Source organism: Fukomys damarensis, unplaced genomic scaffold, assembly GCF_012274545.1.
Source record: "Fukomys damarensis isolate Sample0158 unplaced genomic scaffold, DMR_v1.0_HiC HiC_scaffold_2, whole genome shotgun sequence".
NCBI classification, from domain to species: Eukaryota; Metazoa; Chordata; class Mammalia; order Rodentia; family Bathyergidae; genus Fukomys; species Fukomys damarensis.
In genome coordinates, this window is record NW_022900914.1 from 18,192,224 (window position 1) to 18,202,913 (window position 10,690).

General features: G+C 48.7%; 1 long non-coding RNA gene across 2 annotated transcripts in view; it reads right to left on the reverse strand.

The window, feature by feature from the left end:
* The window catches only part of LOC104848801, a 59,660-nt gene that overhangs the window by 36,941 nt on the left and 12,029 nt on the right, over nt 1–10,690 (reverse strand). The window contains exon 3 of one of the 2 annotated variants that reach the window (XR_004517254.1): nt 4,476–6,537. The exons of the other annotated variant lie outside the window; for it this stretch is intronic. This is a non-coding gene — a long non-coding RNA (uncharacterized LOC104848801). Of the gene's footprint in view, nt 1–4,475; nt 6,538–10,690 lie in introns of those variants that run through there. 2 annotated transcript variants of the gene reach the window in all.

The window sequence follows — 10,690 nt, forward strand, 5'->3', positions numbered from 1 at the left end:
AGGGAGGGAGGGAAGGGGGGAGGGGAAGAGGGAGGGAGGGAAGGAGGGAGGGGAAGAGGGATTTTCAAAACAGCTTCCCGACCCGCAGCAGCCCTCGGGAACTTACTCAAAACACAAATGCTCTGTCCGACCCCAAACCTGCAAAAGCAGAAACTAGAGGTGGGGCCCGATTTGCGTTTTTTCAAGCCCCAGGGAGATGGTGGTTTGCGTTCGTTTGAGAACCACTGCTTTAGCAAAATGGCAGGTCATGGCGCTATCAAGGTCTTAAATATGTCACCCTTTTGCTATTTATTGGTCCATTTTTGGCTCTTATATTGAAACTTCCTTTGCAGAAATAGAGAGGTTTCCGCGTGGTGTATCTTAATGCCTCCAGTGTTACAATGCACATTATCCAGTCAACGCTTTTAACCTTGGGGCAGGGAAGAGGAGGCGCAGCAGGGGACAGCATGTAATTTGATCAACTCAATCTGCTTTCTTTTTCTAGGTTGGGGGAAGTGCAAAAAAAAAAGTAAACAGACCTGGAGAAGTGGAATTCTCCCTTCCCAGCAGCGTCTTTTGCTCCCTCTGAGAGAAAGGCTGCGATGGAGCAGCAGCTGAGCCTCCCTAACACCTGCACGGAGCTGCTTCTTGCTGGAATGAGCCCAGAGGGTGACAGGGGACGCGCAGCACAGCTGAGGGCTCCCCTGCTTCCCTCTTTCCTTTGCATCTTCAGATGCAGTTCTTCCAGCACTCTCCAACCCCGGCAGGAAAAAATGGGGGGCTTTAGCCACCGTCATTCTTCAGCCCCTTCACCACCCTCTTCCCCAGCCACGCACTCCAACCACTCCTTCTGGCTGGGATCCAAGCCTGCCGAGACATTCCAGGTCCAATGAGATATGTGCGTCCAGACAGGTATCTGTCAGGGAAGCCAACAGATGTGTGACTCCCCGCGACTGCAGACACATGGAGGGAAGGGGGAGACAGCCCCCCAAGCAGGAGGAGGACGGGTTATGTAAGGGAAGCACGTGGGTTTGCGCACAGCCTCGCACCTGTTGCTAATTAGTCACTGCCTGTCAGGAACCCAGCCAGGAAAAAGAACTCCCTGTTCACACAAGCTCACCCAGCAATGGAAATGCAGACACTGATGCAGCCGAGAAGGGTTTAGTCCAACAAAAAAAAAAAGTGTACTGGACCACGCAGTGTTAGGTGCTGGGGATACGGAAATGCAGACCAGGGTCCCTGCTTAGCGGGAGCTCATGGTAAAGGACACCAACAAGTGAATGCAGCGAACGCCACATACAGTGAAGCTATCTCCAGTGCTCAGAAATCCTGCAGTGGTGCACACCTGTAATCCCAGCTACTCGGGTCGAGGCAGGAGGATCACAAGCTTTAGGCCAACCTGGGCAACTCAATGAGACCCCATCTCAGAAAGAAATACTCTGCAGGAACGCTTTGAAATTTAGCCAGAGAGACCCAGTGAATCCTTCCAAGCAGAGAACAATAAATAAGTGCAAAAGCCGGGCACTGGGGCTGGGGCTCTTGAATCCCGACACCTGACACGGTGAAATTAAGCTAGGATTTCCCTGGCAGGTGCAGTCAGGAAGGCCGCCTCCTCGGAATGGGGCAGGCACCACACTCCACATCTGAGAAGGAGGCGATCAGGACCCATGGCCAGGGCAGGAGGGGAGAAGGGGCTCCAGAAGACTGCACAGCCCCCAGGTGTGCCGCTGGGAGCCAGAGGGCACTGAGCTCAGACAGCCATGCGCAGCAAGAGTGGGTCTGCTTTGCTTAAAGAACAGGGACGTGGGGTCCAGGGATTTAGCTCAGTGGTTCCACCACCTGCCTCACAAGCACAAGATCTGGAGTTCTATCCACGGTACACACCAAAAAAAAAAAAAAAATTAAGGACAGCAACGGTTTAAAGCCCTCACAGATCACAGATGGCCTTCTTCATCTTGATCTCCTGCCCGGCCCTCCTCCCAGCAGCCAAGGGCCAACTGACACCTTCACCTCGAACCCCCATAGACGCCTCAACCCAGCATTGCAAAAACGGTGTCTCATCCCTACGCCCCTCCACTGTGCTGAGCCCCGATGGTCCTCAGCCCACCTTGGTGCCCGCCTTGAAGCCTGACTAAATTCCAGCGGTGCCTCTTTCTCTAATCTCCTCCTCCTTCTAATCCAGTTATTTTCTACATCATTCTTAAACCTGTTTACTTTGTATTTGTTTGTTTTTTTTTAAATTACTTGTCCATGTTGCCTTTTTGTTTGTTTGTTTTTTGGTACCAGGGATCGAACTCTGGTCCTTGAGCTTGCCAGGCAGGCATCGGTACCACTTAACTAAATCTTTTTTTCCTCCTACTGGGGATCGAACTTGGGACCATGCGAGGCAGACAGCACCACTGAGCTAAATCCCCAGCCTGTATTGGTTTGCTATAGTTGCTATAACAAATTGCCACAGACTCAGTGACTAAAACAAGATAAATTTATTACTTTACAGTTCTGAAGATCAGAAAGCCTAAACTCAAGGTGTCAGCTGGGCTTTGTTCCAGACTCTGTCCCGTGTCATTTCCAGCTCTGAGAGGCTACCCGCATTCTCTGGCCCTCTCCTCCATCTTCAAGGCCCGCAGCCTCCCATAATTAAATCTCTCCTTGCCTCTGACTTTCTGCCTTCTTGGACCCACCCAGATAAACTAGGAAAACGTCCCCACCTCAAGATCCTTACCTGAATCCTCTTGCCTTGTAAGGAATCATATTCATAGGTCCTAGGGATTAGGAAATGGACCCCTTGGAGACCACCGTTCTACTACCACACACGTCATCCCAGCGGCAGCACCTTTCTGATTGCATAGAAGAATCAAGGTATACGAAGAGGGAAGATAAGGGGACAGAAGCAGAGAGAAGGAGGGAGACGCTTCCGGTAGACCCTGCACGGACTCACCAAGCTTCCTGACCCAGTAGCTCCTGGGAAACGACTCTCTGCCTTGCTATTCCCTTCTTTCCCAGCTCTCAGCCTTTGCTCTCGCCATCCCTGTCTGGAAGACTCTCTCTACTTCCTAACAGTCGCCTCCACTCTTCCCCAAGCCCCTGCACACAGGAGCACTAGGTCTTCAGGCTCAGTTGAGCTGGCAGCCTTCTTGGGCCTCCAGGTTTCAGGCTCTGGTGGCCCCAGGAGGCTCCATCACACCCTGCCTGCTCTCACCTGGCCCAGCCCTTGTCTAACCCTTCTGTGACCGCCTCTCCCCTGGCTGTCTTCTCTGAGCTGCAAGAACCTTGAGAATAAGATCCAGGGCCAGGGGTTTGGCTCAGTGGTGCCGCTGACTGCCTGGCAAGCACAAGGTCCTGAGTTTGATCCCCGGTACCAAAAGAAAAAAGAGGATATGATCCAAATCTTCCTCATTGTCCCCCGAGAATATTGTAAAGCTCAACAGTTCCCAAGGATATTAAAAAATAAAATAACACTCATCGTTGAAAACTTAAAGTCCCAAATTTGAACATGTTGTCTTCTTTCAGCCCTAGACCCAGATCTTTTTTTTTTTTCCCATGCTTAATTCCTGTTGTTGGCTTAACTGGAGGATGTGGTGACAACATCGTGGATGCCTTCCTATGGGAAGGAAGGGGACACAGTACACAGTTTGGTGTTTGTCAGCTGGTGCCAGATCAGGAAGGCAACTGGGGACAAGGCCCTGGCAGGAGGGCAGGGAGCTTTTCCAAAGCAGGGATCCAGAAGAGAGGTTTCCCTCACTCAGGCCACATGGGTGAGGCAGCACCTGCTGTCTGTGAGGTCATCAGTGGCTGGAGCCAGACTCCTGAGGTGTAATAAGAATTCCAGGAGGGCCAGGGAGTTAGCTCAGTGGTTCTGCTGCCTGCCTTGGAAGCTTAAGGACCCGAGTTTGATCCCAGGTACCAAAAAAAGAATTCCAGGATAGCCTCATGCAGCAGGACATCCTAATGACATCAAGAAAGGAGGGCACCCCTTCCACACACCCCCACACCCCACCTCCCCACTCACCCTCTTTGAGTTCTTCCAAATGCCAGGCCCAGTAAAGAGAGGACTTGAGAGAGCACCACCCTTCAACATATGTCAGGGTTGGTGAAAAGAAATCACTAACAAATGACTCATTGCCATCTGTTTTTAATAGATGAGAGAATTCCAGAGTCACAATCTGTCTCCTCCAGGAGTTAAAGTGGCCAAAACAAGTCTTGTCAAAAACACTTGTCAACTTAGCTCCTGTAGCCTAGAAGATAAACAAGCATCTCTTTCTTCTTCCCTCTCTGTTTTAACTTTTTTTTTCTTAAATAAAAATATTTCCGCCAGGCATGGTCTCGCACACCTGTAATCCCGGCATTTGGGAGGCTGAGGCAGGAGGATCACTGTGAGTTTGAGACCAGCCTGGGCTACATAGTGAATTCCAGGTCAGTCTCAACTACACAGTGAGACTCTGTCTCAAAAAACAAAAACAAAGAAACAAATATATATAGATAGATAGATAGATAGATATAGATAGATATAGATAGATAGATATAAATATATTTTGCCATAGCCAAATGTCAGCTGGTCACTTCCTACTTGGAAATTTTTGCTCTGCTTTGTTCATTTTCACAGCTGCATGATATTCTGTTGCATGTCTGTTTCACAATGCATCCAATTTTTCTCTTGGTAGACACTGAGGTTGTTTGGGATTCTTTTCTTCTTTCAAACAATTGCATCATACAGTCTTCATCATACCCTTAGGCCCACATAAGAGAATCTGTTCAGTGGAGTGATGGGTAAGTAGCTTCGCTAAGTAATTACTACATTACCCAAAACACCCCCATTGATTTATACTTTTACCAACAGCGCATGTGTTCGCAACCTGCAAGATCTTCCCCGATCCTTTGGCAAATGTTTTTGGTTTTACTAGTCTTACAGCTCTGTAATGGTATCTCACTTGGCTTTATTTATTTGTTTTGTTGTTTGTTTGTGCTAGTACCGGGGATCGAACTCAGGACCTTGCACTTGTGAGGGAGGCTCAGTGCCACTGAGCTAAATCCTGGGCCCCTCACTTTGCTTTAATTTACATTCCTCTGGCCGCTAGTAAAAGTGTATGACATTCTGTGTATTTGTTGGTCTTTTAGATTTCTGTCTATGAGTTGTTGCCTGTTCATATCTTTTGCCTAACTGTATTTGTTGTTTGTCTTTTTCTTATCAATCTTTGGTTAGTTTTCATATATATTTAATCAGATTTGTTTCTGGTGCCTTACAGCTTTTCTCCTGTATATATTAGCTTTAATTTTGTTGTCATTTTCTAACTGTGGCTGGTAAATAAAAATGTAAAACCATTTTTGTATAAGAGTCTTCTATAATAACTGCTGCATTCTCCTATATATTATATGAGGCTCTTTTCTCCCCATATCTAGAAAATTCTGATACTTCTATACCCAAGGAAAATCACCCAGCAAGCACTCGTCCTTGGTTACCCAAGCAGGCAAGCAGGGGAGAGGCTCCTTGCTGATCCCCTGGGTAAAGCGCCGGCTTCTTCCTAGAACTCTTACTGCAGTGCCCCCTTCTGGAGACCTGTCGGCAAGACAGAACGCTCCTGGGAGATCACTACTGTGTATTGTAGATCAAAAGATTCGGACAGAGTGGCCTCGCTTGAGGTTAGCTGTTCTGTTACAAAACAGAAAGGTCCCCAGGCAAAAGGCTCAGAGCCAGCTGGGTTAGCCTGGGTGACCTGATTAGAGGATGGCATTTCTTGATTGGTCACACACACTCTGTTCTTCCACTCCCCCTACTTGAAAAGGCCTTAGGGACATTAGAAAGCAGGCCAAAAGGAGGAGGTGGCAGTGCCCGGAGAAAGAGTTAGAAAGGAAGTTAGAGTGCAGCCTGCCCCTCTACCGCTTAATGCAAGCTGTCACACAGCTAGGGGGCCCCGGAAGTGTCCATCTGGCCTGACCTCCGGAGGGCGGAGGGCGGAGGGCGGAGGGCGGTTGGACAGCTTCCAGAGCCCCGAGAGAGGCTGTGGATTTCTGGATGTGGAGTCATCCTAAGGGGTGCAGGAGAAAGAAACAGAGGGAGAATGAGGATCTAGATCCCATTAACTGGGCATAGGCCTCACTCGGACCCAGATGTTTCCACAGAACAGCCCTGAGGAGAGGCTTCACCTCTTCTCGCATCTCTCCAAGGGCGTGCGGGGCCCGGATGTTGACGGGACGGCGTAGACCCTGGGGTTTGTCTCCACATCCGTCTAAACTGAACACCGAGTGGGGCAAAGTGAACGCGTGAATGGGCCTGCGTCAGTCGGATCTGAGCCGAACTCAGTGAGGTGTGGCGCCGTCACCTCTTCCAACCTTTGGTTTCTTCCTCTGTCTGAGGGGATGAAAATCTCTTCAGTATGAAGTTGTTGAGTTGATTGAATTAAAATTCTACTGTGTACAACACACCAGGGTGATTGCCTGATGAAGCCATTCTGAGTCCTTGGAAAGACAGTGAGGAAACTGCTGAGTCACTTCTGTAGCTCAGCGGGGCCTTGGATTCTTCCCAATCTCCCTTCTCCAGTGAGCCAAGGAAGGCGAGTTCCCCTGAAAGGAGAGGCAGCCACTAAGCACTGGGTTGTGCGGCTGGGGGTGAGAGGACAGAATTCACGTGCAGACGTTAACCCAGTTTATGCTTAGGAAAACCCTGTCAGTTGGATAGAGTGGCTATTAAAGCCATGCTTCAGATGAAGAAACTCAGGTTCGGGGAAGCACTGTGATTTCCTTGTCAGGTGCTGGGTGTGGAAGCACAGGTAGGAAGCTGTGGGCGTCCTGTCTGCACCCCAGGTCATTATTAGCTTCTCCTATCCTGATAACCTAGCCCCAGACCTTAATAACTCCACAGTTTTTCAGCCGGCCCCTGGACAATTCTAGTATCTCCTCTCCCTCACTCACACTAGCACTAGGCTATATCTCCAGTCCTTTTTATTTTTCCCTCTTGAGACAGGATCTTATGCTGTCTAGGTAGGCCTCAAATGTGCAACCCTCCTGCCTCAGCTTCCCAAGTAGCTAGAATTGCAGATATGTGCCACTGTGACTGGCCTAACTTCCTTTTTTTTTAAGAGGATAACTTAATTTTTTAATTAATTTTGTTGGTACATTTAAGGTATACAGTATAACAACATTCATGATTGGAAACTTGCATCTTTACACGATCCATCTCGGTTCTCATTTTTCCCCCATTCCCCTGCCCTCTCTTCAACCCTCCACCCGTCCCTATCTGCAAAGACTGTCTCCATTTTTTCTTTTTCTCATTTTAATTCCATTCCCTTCTTTCTTTTCTCCTTCCCCTCCCACTTCCCCTTCCCTAAATTAATTTTTTAATTGTCAGGAGCAAACAGGCCTCTGAGCCACATGACCCTTCCAGCCTCCAGTGTTTCCCTGCTAACAAGGCCCTAGTGGGAAGCCACTGCTTTTATTCTTCCTGCTTTTTGCAGGAGCTGTCATTCTGTGCAAAGCCTGTGATTCGGAGAGTGCAATCAGATCATGGCAGAGAGGAAACAAAGGTTAATGGACAGAAAAGGGCAAAAGAAGTGGTTTAGAGGAATCGGCAGATCATTGTTTAAATAGGAAAGCGTGGTTCTTACTACACATTGTCTTTATTACAGTCACCTATGCCTTTGTATCACTCCCTCCACTGGTTTGTAAGCTTCTGGAAGGGGAAGTGTCTATGTCTGTCTGTGTCTGTGATCGGTCGCCTACACCACCGGGCCTGGTCCATGACCCACACAAGGAGGGAACTCATGACCCATCTTCGCAGAAATGCCATCTCCTCTGGGGTTCAGCCGCATCTCCCGTGAGAATCTCCATCCCTTGGAGGCTGCTACTTTCGACCAGGCTCACTGAGTCCTGCCCTCTGTCCTCCAGCAGCGAGCGGCATACCATGGGAAGAGGCCTCTGAAGGAGAAAATCAAGGGAGGAGCGGACACGAGGCTCATCATCAGCCCTGTTATTATAGCTAGATTAGGTAGGGATAGCACAGGCAGTCAGCGCTGGGTCCGTGAGGGTGTCCCGCAGAAGATGAGGACACATCACAACCGTGGCTGGAGATGCATCTGAAGAAGACTAAAATCACAGTGGCCAGATTTACACACTTCCCTAAGGAAGCTTGAGATTGTTGGAACCACCCTCTGAGATTTCCTGTGTAAATAAACCATCATCTCTTTAAGGGATGGCCATCTTCTCCACCCACTAAGACTAAGACCACTGAAACCAAAATGAACAATTATCGACCAAGGTTACCAAAGTCATCCATAGACCGCTGCTGCTATTGGATCAATAAGAGCCAATCAGCTGTACTTGTAATCTTATTGGTTGAGCACAGCTTTGATCTACGTTGCACCACCTCGTGATTTTGCTCTCTAAGATCTTTCTCAGAGAAGTGGGCTCCAAGCGACCCCCTTTGGGCCCCATCCTGTGTCTGGATATCTCTCTCTCTCTCTCTCTCTCTCAATAAATTTTCCTACTCTAAGCCTCTATCATTTCTTAGAATTCATTGTTTGAGTCTGAGAAACATAAATTTGCCGTATCTGACATCTAGCGGGTTGGGAGTTACGTTTATTTCCCTTGTATCTCTGTGAAGGGTGCGAACGGGACGGGCAGCATAGCTGTGGCCCTTCCTTATACCAATGGCACAGGAGAAGGGCCTTGGAACAGCTGCTGCCACTCTGATAAGCAATTCCTTCTACGCCTGAAAGTTTCCATTTCCTACATCACGCGCCGCTGGTCATAAATAAAAAGCAGCCGTGAACGAGGCTTGTCCGTGTGAGGAATGGAGTCCCAAGGTGGCCCGGGTGGACCCCGCCCCGCCTGCACCAGTCATCCACTACGTAACCAAGCCCCTCGCCGCTTCTCTCTCCTTTGCTCCTTTTCCACCCAGCCGGCACCGTGAGGCCGTGGGTCTTTAATAAAGATCTCTCATACGAGCTCTGCGCCGGTTTCTTTCAAAGGGAGGTAAGACAGATGAAATAAAGATGGGTAGGCAGGAAACAAGAAAAATCAGTTGTAAAATTCTACTTTTAAGAAAAACTGCAGCTTCAGGACACAAAAGTAACGGAAGCTTTTTTCCCTTCCAGAAAACTCACTCAAAATAATCCCCAAGGGTCTTCACCAATGAGCCCTGTCAGCTGGAAGGGCCTGGATTCAATTCCCAGCACTGCCCGAAAATAAGAAAAAATGAGAATGCGTATGAAATCAATCCATACACCACTTTTAATGCAGTTTGCTAGCTACAAGCAAGAAGGGCGAAGAAGCAAAATGTGTAGATCTCACTCAGTCTAGTTCTGTTTAGCTTAGATCACCCAGATTGCTTCAGAACTCAATTTAATAGACTTGTATTGAGGACTGACTAGGAGCCAGGAGGTCTGTGTGCCTCAGAACCTCCGTGTGACCAGGCCTTCCCTTGGCGAGGACCAGTACAGGGCTCCAGGGGAGTCCCTTGTCCCACCTGGTCCCACCCTGAGTGCAAGCTGGGGTTTCCTCCCTCACGGAGGAGATGCTAGTGATCTGGGTCCCTCTCTGTTACGCAGAATGAGACCTGGTGGTCCTGACCTTCCCAGCTGCATAAAAGCACAGCCTCACACATAATGACCCTGCCCAGAGGACTACGGGAAATTCTTGTGAGCATTCAGAGCCAGAGTTTCCTTCTACTAGCAGCCCGGCCTCCCTCCCCAGTGACTGTGGTAGAGAGAGGAAGGGATTCCAGTTCACTCATCTGCTGAAGATGCCTGGCTTCCTTCACACTGTGTTTACCTGCCTCCCTGCCACAGACGGCACGATTCCCAAGATGACACTCTGGAAAAAACAAAACTATGGAGACAGCAAACACAGAGCAGTGGTTATCAGGGGCTGGGAGAGAGGGAGGGATGAACAGGCAAAGTAGGTTTTTAGGACAGTGAAAATATCCGGTACAACGCTGTAAACACGTGCCATGGGAGTCTGTCCAAACCGAGAGAATGTGAACACCAAGTGTGAACGGTGCGGCAGGGATCGAAATCGGGTCCTTGCGCTTGCGTGGCACAGCTAAATCCTCCACCCTGAGGACTTCGAATGATATGGCCACGGGGTTCATCAAACTCAGCAAAGTTACATCTTGGTGGGGTGTTGGTGATAGAAGTTATGCATGTGCGGAGGCAAGTATCAGAGAAATCTCTGCACCTTCTATTCAGCTCTGCTATGGACTTAAAACTGCTCAAAGATAATATAAAGTCATTTTTAAAATATGCAGACGAGGAAGTACCACCACCTGGAGCAGTGGTCTCCAATTTACAGTGGGACACGCAGCCCCTTAGTAACATACGAGTGCACACAAAGCTCCAATTAATGTATACCTATTTATGATATTTTTTGAAATAGTGGTAGGATTGTGGGTTAACCATTTTATTTGGGGTGGGGGTTGAGACAGGGTCACACTATGTAGTTGGGACGGACCTGGAACTCACTATGTAGCCCCCAGGCTGGTCTCGACCTCAAGAGATCCTCCTGCCTCAGACTCCCAAGTGCAGGGATTACAGGCGTACCATGCCTGGCCTAAAGTTTAACATTTTAAACACAGAATACTTCTCTTACTCAGCAGGATGGCTCCTGTCCTCCCATACCAGGGAGTGAATTTAGGACCTTGTGTTTGCAAGGCAGGCTCGGTGCCACTGAGCTAAATACACAGAAGGCTTGCTTTCTCTTTTTTTTTTTTTTTTTTTTTTTT